Genomic DNA, 10,683 nt, shown 5'->3' with positions numbered 1-10,683 from the left:
GGTTGCGCCACTCATCTCGCTTTACTGGCCGAGGGAGCCGGCGTACATCTTCCGGGTCATGTGGCCAGCAGGACTAAGCCGCTTCTGGCGAACCAGAGCAGCTCACAGAAACGCTGTTTACCTTCCCACCGGAGCGGTACCTATTTATCTACTTGCACTTTGAGGTGCTTTTGAACTGCTAGGTTGGCAGGAGCAGGGACCGAGCAACGGGAGCTCACCCCATTGTGGGGATTCGAACCGTGACCTTCTGATCGGCAAGTCCAAGAGGCTCTGTGGTTTAACCCACAGCGCCACCCGCGTCCCAATATCACCAAACCTAGACAGCTTCATTTGGGCAACATGAAGGGGAATAAAGCTATTGCTGGCTACTAGCCACAATCATAGAATCATAGAGTTGGAAGGGACCCCGAAGGTCCTCTAGTCCAACCCCCTGCAATGCAGGAATCTCAACTAAAGCATCCTTGACAGATGGCCTTGACAGCTGGCATGCAACTGTTCATCCACTGTGAGAACAGGATGTTGGACTAGGTGGGCCCCCTTTGGCCTGATCCAGCTGCAGGGCTCTCCTTGTGTACTCATGAGGAGGAGACCTCATGGAAGCTCTTACGTTCAGAAGCATTTGGGCACTGAGTATCACACACATCTATCCTGGCACTGGGAAGCTAATTCACTCATGCAGGTGCTAAGTTATGACCATGAAAAAACACAGAAGGCTGGCAGAGCCAGACGTGTCTTTAGGTTATATGGTTTTATTTCCGCATATATACACTATATACACGGAGAAGACTCCCTGGAAAAGACCCTGAATTTGGGAAAGAATGAGGGCACAAGGAGAAGGGGACGATAGAGGACGAGATGGTTGGACAGTGTTCTTGAAGCTACCAGCATGAGTCTGACCAAACTGCGGGAGGCAGTGGAAGACAGGAGTGCCCGGCATGCTCTGGTCCATGGGGTCACGAATAGTCGGACACGACTAAACGACAACAACATATACAGCCTGAGCATAAGATGGAGGGGCTCACGGCATTAATACCCCAGCAGAACTTGTTTCTCTCTTAGTCGCAGCTTTGGATCCAGCACAGAGCAAGCATGTCTTTGGGCCTCCAGCCTTATTCCAGTTCAGCTCTCTCACAGCATTCTGGCTATTGTTTATCCCGGTGGTGGGCAGAAGGTGGAGGAAAGGCCTACCCATTAGCCTGGAGGGACTCTCCTTCCTTGGAAGTTTTTAAGCAGAGGTTGGATGGCTTAGGGACGCGAGTGGTGCTGTGGGTTAAACCACAGAGCCTAGGACTTGCCGATCAGAAGGTCGGCGGTTTGAATCCCCGCGATGGGGTGAGCTCCCGTTGCTCAGTCCCATCTGCTGCCAACCTAGCAGTTCGAAAGCACATCCAAGTGCAAGTAGATAAACAGGTACCACTCCGGCAGGAAGGTAAACGGCGTTTCCGTGCGCTGCTCTGGTTCGTCAGAAGCGGCTTAGTCATGCTGGCCACATGACCCGGAAGATGTATGCCAGCTCCCTCAGCCAATAAAGCGAGATGAGCGCCGCAACCCCAGAGTCGGTCACGACTGGACCTAATGGTCAGGGGTCCCTTTACCTGGATGGCTTTAGTCGAGGTTCCTGCATTGGGGGGGGGTTGGACTAGATGACCCGTCTTTCCATCTCTGTGATTCTATTATTCTAGGGCCCCCTCAGTTAGCTGTTGCCCTTGCAACCTGGTTCCTTCTTTTGGGATGCAGATGAGGACACTCAAGTTGCCAGCTAAAGTCACTACCTTACATAGAGCCTTCCCTGATCTGTGCAACAACAGAATCTTCTCTTAGAGTCCAACCCGCACAGAGTACAGGATCCCAAGAACTGGAAGGGGCTCCAGGCATCATCCAGGCTGACCCCACAAACCCACAGCAAGAATAAAAATCTCTAGGCAGCCCCTACCCTGCCAGCCAGGACAGAAGCAAGAGATGCCCACAGAAGACAAGGAAAAATCAAGCACTCTAGGTTAGCTCAGAGAGGGCAACAGGCAGCAGCAAAGCCCTGAATTCCTGCTCTTGCTAACTCATGTCTTATGACGTATCTTTGTGTGTGCAGGGTTTGTGCGTGTGGAGGAACGCAATTGTTTTTTTTAGTCCTTGGCATTTAAAAGTGCCAGCTGTCTGCAGGAAGTAACTGGAACAGAAGCTTCTGCATCCCACTGAGTCTTGGGCTCGGAGGATGTCTGAGGGAGCAACTGAAGGAGACTTGAGCTTTTGCTGAAACCTGAGAGGAGATGGATAGATAGATAGATAGATAGATAGATAGATAGATACCGTATTTTTTGCTCCATAAGGCGCACCGGACCATAAGGCGCACCTAGTTTTTAGAGGGGGAAATCAAGAAAAAAAATTATTTCCCCCCCAGCTCCAAAGAGCAAAGAAGCCAAGACAGTGAGCGGGATCCATCCTGTTTGCTGTCTTGGCTTCCTTCTTTAGCCATGCGCAACCTCTTCAGCCAGGAGAGGTTGTATGCGGCTAACAAAGCCTTAGGGGCTGCGCACGGCTATGGCAATACCCCCATCTCCCGCAAAAGCTCACAGGAGCCGCGCACCCTTTAAGGAGCGCGCAGCTCCTGCGGGCTTTTCTATGAGGAGGGAGAAGGGACTGACTGGCTGCGTTAGTCCCTTCTCCCTCCTGGGGAAAAGCCCGCAAGAGCCGGGCGGAGCTTGTGTGCGGATCTTGGGGGCTTTTCCTGCCTGCCTCCCCCCCTGCATTCTCTCCATAAGACGCACACACATTTCCCCTTACTTTTTAGGAGGGAAAAAGTGCATCTTATGGAGCGAAAAATACGGTAGATAGATAGATAGATAGATAGATAGATAGATAGATAGATAGATAGAGATAGATGCCCCTCCCCCTGGAAATCCACTCTCTTTGAGCAACACCCCCCCCCCAAATCTTTGGGACAATGGACTGTATTTGCATTGGAAATGACATGTTCGGGGGATCTTTAAAAAGTTGAACTATCTAAAAAATAGAATCATCACTTGCCACATCATCAGCATCACCATCATCATTATACCGTCCTTCATCCGATGATCACAGGGCAGTTTATAACAACACAAAAATGCATACCACAGTAACACTCCCCCCTCCCGCCCACAGTTTAAAAGATGCTTTAATTAAAAGACGCCTGCTTCTTGGGAGAAAAGCAATGACAAACCTAGACAGCATCTTAAAAAGCAGAGACATCTCCTTGCCAACAAAGGCCCGTACAGTTAAAGCTCTGGTTTTCCCAGTAGTGATGTATAGAAGTGAAGCTGGACCATAAAGAAGGCTGATCAACGAAGAATGGATGCTTTTGAATTGTGGTGCTGGAGGAGACTCTTGAGAGTCCCATGGACTGCAAGAAGATCAAACCTCTCCATTCTGAAGGAAATCAGCCCTGAGTGCTCACTGGAAGGACAGATCCTGAAGCTGAGGCTCCAAGACTTTGGCCACCTCATGAGAAGAGAAGACTCCCTGGAAAAGACCCTGATGCTGGGAAAGATGGAGGGCACAAGGAGAAGGGGATGACAGAGGACGAGATGGTTGGACAGTGATCTCGAAGCTACCAGCATGAGTTTGACCAAATTGCGGGAGGCAGTGGAAGACAGGAGTGCCTGGCATGCTCTGGTCCATGGGGCACGAAGAGTCAGACACCACTAAACAACTAAACAACAACAATTAGCCAGAGAGCGAAGAGGAATGCCTGGTGGCTACTAACCAGGATGGCTCTGCTCTGCCCTTCACAGTCAGAGACAGCAATGCTTCGGCCACAGGAGAGTAAGCTTGGATCCCGCTTACAGGTTTCTCTTTGTGAGCACAGGATGCTGGACCAGATGGGCTCCCTTTGGCCTGATCCAGCTGCCAGGCTCTTCTTACGGAGGCTTATCGTGATAGCAGAACCTACATGCCCAGGAACAGTCTACCTTTGAATACCAGATAATGGGTGTTATAAGAATTTTAAGGTCATATATATATATAAAATGTTCATAACTGTATATATAAACCACATGTCCGAAACCCCACAGATTAGGTCCTGAACAAACTGACCTCAAATATTTCTCTGCAAGGTCAAAGTGGGAAACCTCCCCATTGTCTCTTTCCTCACAAATCCTGTCCTCACAAATCCTGTCTTAAGGGCACATTCAAGATATAAAATAAAAAAATTCCTTCCAGTAGCACCTTAGAGACCAACTAAGTTTGTTATTGGTATGAGCTTTCGTGTGCATGCACACTTCTTCAGATACAAGATATGAACAGGGTGTGAGCCTGTGACATGTGGCCTAGATTCAGGAATTAAGTACAGTGGCACCTCGGGTTACAGACGCTTCAGGTTACAGACACTCCAGGTTACAGACTCCGCTAACCCAGAAATATTACCTCAGGTTAAGAACTTTGCTTCAGGATGAGAACAGAAATCATGCTCCGGTGGTGCGGCAGCAGCGGGAGGCCCCATTAGCTAAAGTGGTGCTTTAGGCTAAGAACAGTTTCAGGTTAAGAACGGACCTCCGGAACGAATTAAGTACTTAACCCGAGGTACCACTGTAGTTATAACAACAAAAGAGTGGCCAAAACCCAGATAATGCAATCAGGTAACTTGCCAGACAGGAGATAAACAACGCACTCAGATTTCTGTTGTAGACCGCCTTTTCTGTGATGTAGGTATGCTGTATCTGGGGGGGTGGTCTTGGACTACACTCCTTCTGTGTTGTATGTATGATGTTTCTGGGGGTGGTCTTGGACTCCAGGGTGGGCAATTTAAAATGTCTATATAAGGGCAGGCACACATGGCTCTGGGTCCTCCTCATCTTTCCTGCGTGTGGGGCAGCACCCTGTTGCAACAGTTAATAAAGATCAGGCTTACTAGCTGCTTTGCTTCTCAATATTCTCTGGTTGGTCTCTGTTACTGATAGAGAACCTACAGAAGGACTATATATGGGCTCTTAGAATCATAGAATCATAGAATCATAGAATCATAGAGTTGGAAGAGACCACAAGGGCCATCGAGTCCAACCCCCTGCCAAGCAGGAAACACCATCAGAGCACTCCTGACATATGGTTGTCAAGCCTCTGCTTAAAGACCTCCAAAGAAGGAGACTCCACCACACTCCTTGGCAGCAAATTCCACTGTCGAACAGCTCTTACTGTCAGGAAGTTCTTCCTAATGTTTAGGTGGAATCTTCTTTCTTGTAGTTTGGATCCATTGCTCCGTGTCCGCTTCTCTGGAGCAGCAGAAAACAACCTTTCTCCCTCCTCTATGTGACATCCTTCTTGGGTACCCCGTAAGGGAAAATGAGCAGTTTTTTTCTTATATCATGGGGGAAAACTGGAGAATACATTTGCACTTGTGTTCTGTTTGAGGGTTTCCTTTTGGGGCACCTGGTTGTCCTCTGTGAAAAGAGGAGGCTGGACATGGTGGGCTTTGGCCCAACCCAGCCGCCCAGTTCTTCCTCCAGGTCCAGGGGCCTCCACGTGATTTCACAAGGCCCTTGCAAGCTCCTTCCAGAACCCTGAAGCCGTTGCAGCTACCCTCCTGGTTGCTCTGGTGGTGGAAGGTGCCCCGGCAGAGGTACCCACCCAGGTGCCTGTCTGCTTTAGGAACAGGACAAGCCTGGCAGGGTTATGGGAAAATAGGGGGCTGGCTTTTTGTGTTCACCCACCCCCATCAAGGAAAAAGAGACCCCTTGTGTCTGTCATCACAGGTCAGAGAGAGCAAAGAAAACAAGGCAAGCAGAATCTCTCTCTCCCCATCCCACCCCCAGGGCAGGATTGGGAGACAACTTTTAAAGACTTTAGAAATTGCCCAGCTCCTTTGCCAAGTGCCACCCCAAAATTGTAACAGAGACTCACAAAGTAGGAGGGCCTACAAAAGAAATTTGGGGCATGAGTTGTCACCTGTCAATCAAGATACCTGACAATACCTGCTGATGCCCTTTCCAGCCTAGTCTGAGGCATCCTTTTGAAATGGCAAGAACCTTGGCACCAGAGTCTGTTGACTGGGACCTGCTTCCATTCACAGCTTGGCAATTTTAACAGATACTTGTCAAACAGGTTCACGGGGTGGGGGAGATTCAGCAATAACTTCCAGCTATGTGGTTCAAGAAGGGACGTGGGTGGCGCTGTTGTCTAAACCACAGAGCCTAGGGCTTGCGATCAGAAGGTCGGCGGTTCGAATCCCCGCGACGGGGTGAGCTCCCGTTGCTCGGTCCCTGCTCCTGCCAACCTAGCAGTTCGAAAGCACCTCAAAGTGCAAGTAGATAAATAGGTACTGCTCCGGCGGGAAGGTAAACGGCGTTTCCGTGCACTGCTCTGGTTCGCCAGAAGCGACTTAGTCATGCTGGCCACATGACCCGGAAGCTGTACACTGGCTCCCTTGACCGGTAAAGTGAGATGAGCACCGCAACCACAGAGTCGGCCACAACTGGACCTAATGGCCAGGGGTCCCTTTACCTTTACTTTTACCTTTACTCAGCTTTGGGAATGCAGCGCAAGGGCTGTGGAGGGGCATCAACTTGCTGAGGGCCACCCAAAAGGCTTTGAGGGCCACATGTGTAAGACCACCCTGCTCCATGTACCATTTCAGACCTGTGGTTTATGTACTCGTGTAGTGCATTTTATTTATGATGCCTTTATCATAGAAGTAGCCACTAACAGCAGCACAACCGAAGCAGAATACAACCATCTCCTTGCCCTTGGGCTTGCTGTCACGACAGTGATGATTGGCGTTGGGTGTGGCAGCCTTCAGCCACCAGGGCCTCCCAGACGCCAGCACCCCCGTCCCCATGGCTGCAAAGCCCCCTGCCGCCACCACGTGCTTCCTAATCCCTGCTGTCTGCAGAGAGAGAGAAGCCTGTAATCCGGGGCCATTTCTGTGTCAAGGCCTTGCCTAACTCCATTCCCTTTGCACCTGACCGGGGCTTTGCCAGATGATCCCGGCTTGCAGGCCCTGGGGGTGCCTTGCCCCCCACTCTCCCTCCCAGGCCAGATGCTCTAGCATCTGTGTGGACCCTGGGCGAGGCTGAGGGGGGTGTCAGAAGGAAAACGGATACAGTGGTACCTCGGGTTAAGTACTTAACTCGTTCCGGAGGTCCGTTCTTAACCTGGAACTGTTCTTAACCTGAAGCACCACTTTAGCTAATGGGGCCTCCCGCTGCCGCCTCGAAATTTCTGTTCTCATCCTGAAGCAAAGTTCTTAACCCGAGGTACTGGTTCTGGGTTAGCGGGGTCTGTAACCTGAAGCGTCTGTAACCTGAGGTATCACTGTATTGATTTATACCTATTAATAACTTTGCATTAATATAACGTGCGATATTTTGTTTGGCTGTTGCTTATTTTTTGTTCACAGCTTAGAGATATTTTCAATATATTAAGCAGTGTAGAAATTAAATAATCAATCAATCTTGTAATTAGTAGCAGCCAGTGGGAGGCAAGAACCATGAGTGAGTGCTACAGGCACCCAGTAGAGTGCTAACCTCTGAGCCCTCCACTCCAGGGCTCAGATCTAGAACATACATTGCAATCAAAGTATGCATCAGAACATGCACAGAGAGTTCCCCGCTAATATTGTAAGGGAGGTAGCTTTGGGAGCAGAAGGAAGGGGGTCTGTACTCTGGCACTGAGGCCCCCCACATCTGCTGCATCCACCGGGAGGATATGGCTCCACCAGTCTTTCTTTGTATGCCTGGCCAGCAACAGCCATAGAATCACAGAATTGTAGTGTTGGAAGGTATGGCGAGGCTCATTTGGTCCAGCCCCTGCAATCCTGGAGTCAAAGCTAAAGACTCCCTGGCAGGTGGCTATTGTTGTAAACAAAAATAAATCTGCCCTTTTTCCCTTATGGGATATCCAAGAGCCCATATACAGTCCTTACGTAGGTTCCCTATTGGTAGGAGAAAATAACAGAGGCCAACCAGAGAATACTGAGAAGCAAAGCAGCTAGTAAGCCTGATCTTTATTGATCTGTTGCAACAGGGTCCTCATTCACCACATGCAGGAGGGAGGAGGAACCCAGAACAATGTTGTGCAAGCACTTTTATAGAAATTTTAAATTCCCTCCCTGGAGTCCAAGACCACCCCCAGAAACATCCAGTGGCGTAGCGTGGGTTGTCAGAACCTGGGGCAAGGCAAGTAATTTGCACCCCTAACCCGTGGATTTGCGCCCCCTAACCCTACCCCCCAGATGTTGCGCCCGGTGCGGCCGGCCCCCCCTGCACCCCCACGCTACGCCACTGGAAACATCATACATATATCACAGAAGGGGTGTAGCTGAAGACCACCACCACCCCAGATACATCATACCTACATCACAGAAAGGGCGGTCTACAGCAGAAATCTGAGTGCTTTGTTTACCTCCTGTCTGCCAGGTTACCTGTTGAATGCTCACTTGATTGGATTGCCTGGGGAGCCTGCCCAGTCTTTTGTAATAATAAATGCTTAGTTCCTGAGCCAAATGTGCCCTTAAGACAGGATTTGTGAAGGCAAAGACAATAGGGAGCCTTTTCCATTTTCCTTTGACCTTGCAGAGAAAACATTTGGTCAGTTTGGGAATCAAAATGGTTTCAGGTCGGTCTTCCTGTGCTGATCTATGTACGTGCTTGGTTGGTACACTTATGAACATTTAACATATATCTAAGACCTCAAAATTCCTATCACACTATCCAGCCTCTACCTAAAAACATCCAATGAAGGAGAGTCTGCCACCTTCTGAGGGAGTCCGTTCCACAGTCAAACAGCTCTTATCACCGCAAAGTTCTTCCTGATGTTTAGGCAGAATCTCCTTTCTTGTAACTTGAATCCATTGGTTCAGGTTCCGTCCCCCAGAGAGCAGCAGGAAATAAGCTTGCTCTGTCCTACTTGGGAAAGCCCTTGCGATATTTGAAGGTGGCTCTCTTATCTCCTCTCAGTTTCCTCTTCTCCTGGCTAAACATGCCCAACTCCCTCATCTGTTCCTCATGAGGCTTGGTTCCCAGACCTTCAGTCATCTTGGTCACCCTGGTCTGCACATGTCCCAGCTTGCTAACATCCTTCTTATATTGGGGTGTCCAGAACCGGGCACAGGACTCCAGCTGGGATCACATGAGAAGCAGGAGAGGGGCTGCCATTGCAAAGCACTGCCGTATGCTCAAACTCTCATCCTTCCAAGGCATGGCATACCATGTGTGTTCACGTCTGATAGCGACCCTCAGTTTGCAAGACACAAATTCAGGGTGGGAATAAAACCAGGGCCACATCACATCCATCTGAAATCAAAGGCGGTGTTATAAAATGGGGCCAGAATGGGTCCAAAGGCTGATAGAGAAAACCTTGGATCCAGGGACAAATCCCTATCATGCCACACGGAAGTTCAGAGCGTTTCCTTTGGTGAATGGAAAGTCTCTGGCGAAACCATCCTTCCTCAGAGAACTTGACTTCCAGGCTTCATAGAGATGGCTTGGAGGGAATTGATTCTGATACAAAATAAGCAGCATCCATCTTATGGCAGCACAGGTGGCGCTGTGGGTTAAACCACAGAGCCTAGGACTTGCCGATCAGAAGGTCGGCAGTTCGAATCCCTGCAATGGGGTGAGCTCCCATTGCTCGGTCCCAGCTCCTGCCAACCTAGCAGTTCGAAAGCGCTTCAAAGTGCAAGTAGATAAACAGATACCACTCCAGCGGGAAGGTAAACAGCGTTTCCGTGCGCTGCTCTGGTTCGCCAGAAGCGGCTTGGTCATGCTGGCCACATGACCTGGAAGCTGTACGCCGGCTCCCTCGGCCAATAAAGTGAGATGAGCGCCGCAACCCCAGAGTTGGCCACGACTGGACCTAATGGTCAGGGATCCCTTTACCTATCCTATGACAGTGTCACAACTATTGCAACTGCTAAACCCTAATGGCAAAGTGTGCCTGCACCCAGTTGTGCCAAGCCTCTGGATGCCGGAGTACAACTTAGGTAGGATTCTGCTGTGCTTGAGGTCTGCTCCTGGGCTTCGCACCAAAACATCTGGCAGGCTACTGTGAGAACAGGAAGCTGGACTAAATGGACTTTGGTATGATCTTAGGTTCTTCTGTTCACAGATGGCACATGCCAGGGAGAGGCAGCATATGCCACTGAAGAGGTTTCTCCTGCTCTCCTGACCACGTGACACAACTTTGAGGTGCAACAGAAGGTATCTTCCACGTGCAGTCGTACCCTGGTTCTCGAACACTTTGGTACTTGTCCATTTTGGTTCCCGAAAGTCGCAAACATGAGTGTTCCAGTTTGCAAACGTTCTCCAGAAGCTGAATGTCTGACGGGGCTTCCGCAGCTTCCGACTGGAAGTCGCGCCTTGGTTTCCGGATGTTTGGGAAGTCGAACGGACTTCCGGAATGGATTCTGTTTGACATCTGAGGTACCACTGTATTCCAGAAGAAGAAGAGTTTGGATTTGATATCCCGCTTTATCACTACCAGAAGGAATCTCAAAGCGGCTAACATTCTCCTTTCCCTTCTTCCCACACAACAAGCACTCTGTGAGGTGAGTGGGGCTGAGAGACTTCAGAGAAGTGTGACTAGCCCAAGGTCACCCAGCAGCTGCATATGGAGGAGTGGGGAATCGAACCCAGTTCACCAGATTACGAATCTACCACTCTTAACCACTACACCACACTGGCTCCTGTAGATGAGTTCACTCTGCAGGATCCATGGGCAGCA

The 10,683-nt window shown here is 49.9% G+C and overlaps 1 long non-coding RNA gene across 1 annotated transcript in view; it reads left to right on the top strand.

Moving 5' to 3' along the window:
- The first annotated feature begins 3,942 nt into the window (after positions 1 to 3,942).
- The window catches only part of LOC310769223, a 33,154-nt gene continuing 26,413 nt past the window's right edge, over positions 3,943 to 10,683 (top strand). The window contains exons 1-2 of the long non-coding RNA XR_014551544.1: positions 3,943 to 4,293; positions 4,539 to 4,696. This is a non-coding gene — a long non-coding RNA (uncharacterized lncRNA). The remainder of the gene's footprint in view (positions 4,294 to 4,538; positions 4,697 to 10,683) is intronic.

Source organism: Podarcis filfolensis, assembly GCF_964270895.1.
Source record: "Podarcis filfolensis genome assembly, chromosome: 8".
NCBI lineage: Eukaryota > Metazoa > Chordata > Lepidosauria > Squamata > Lacertidae > Podarcis > Podarcis filfolensis.
This window is presented reverse-complemented; position numbering and strand designations above follow the sequence as displayed.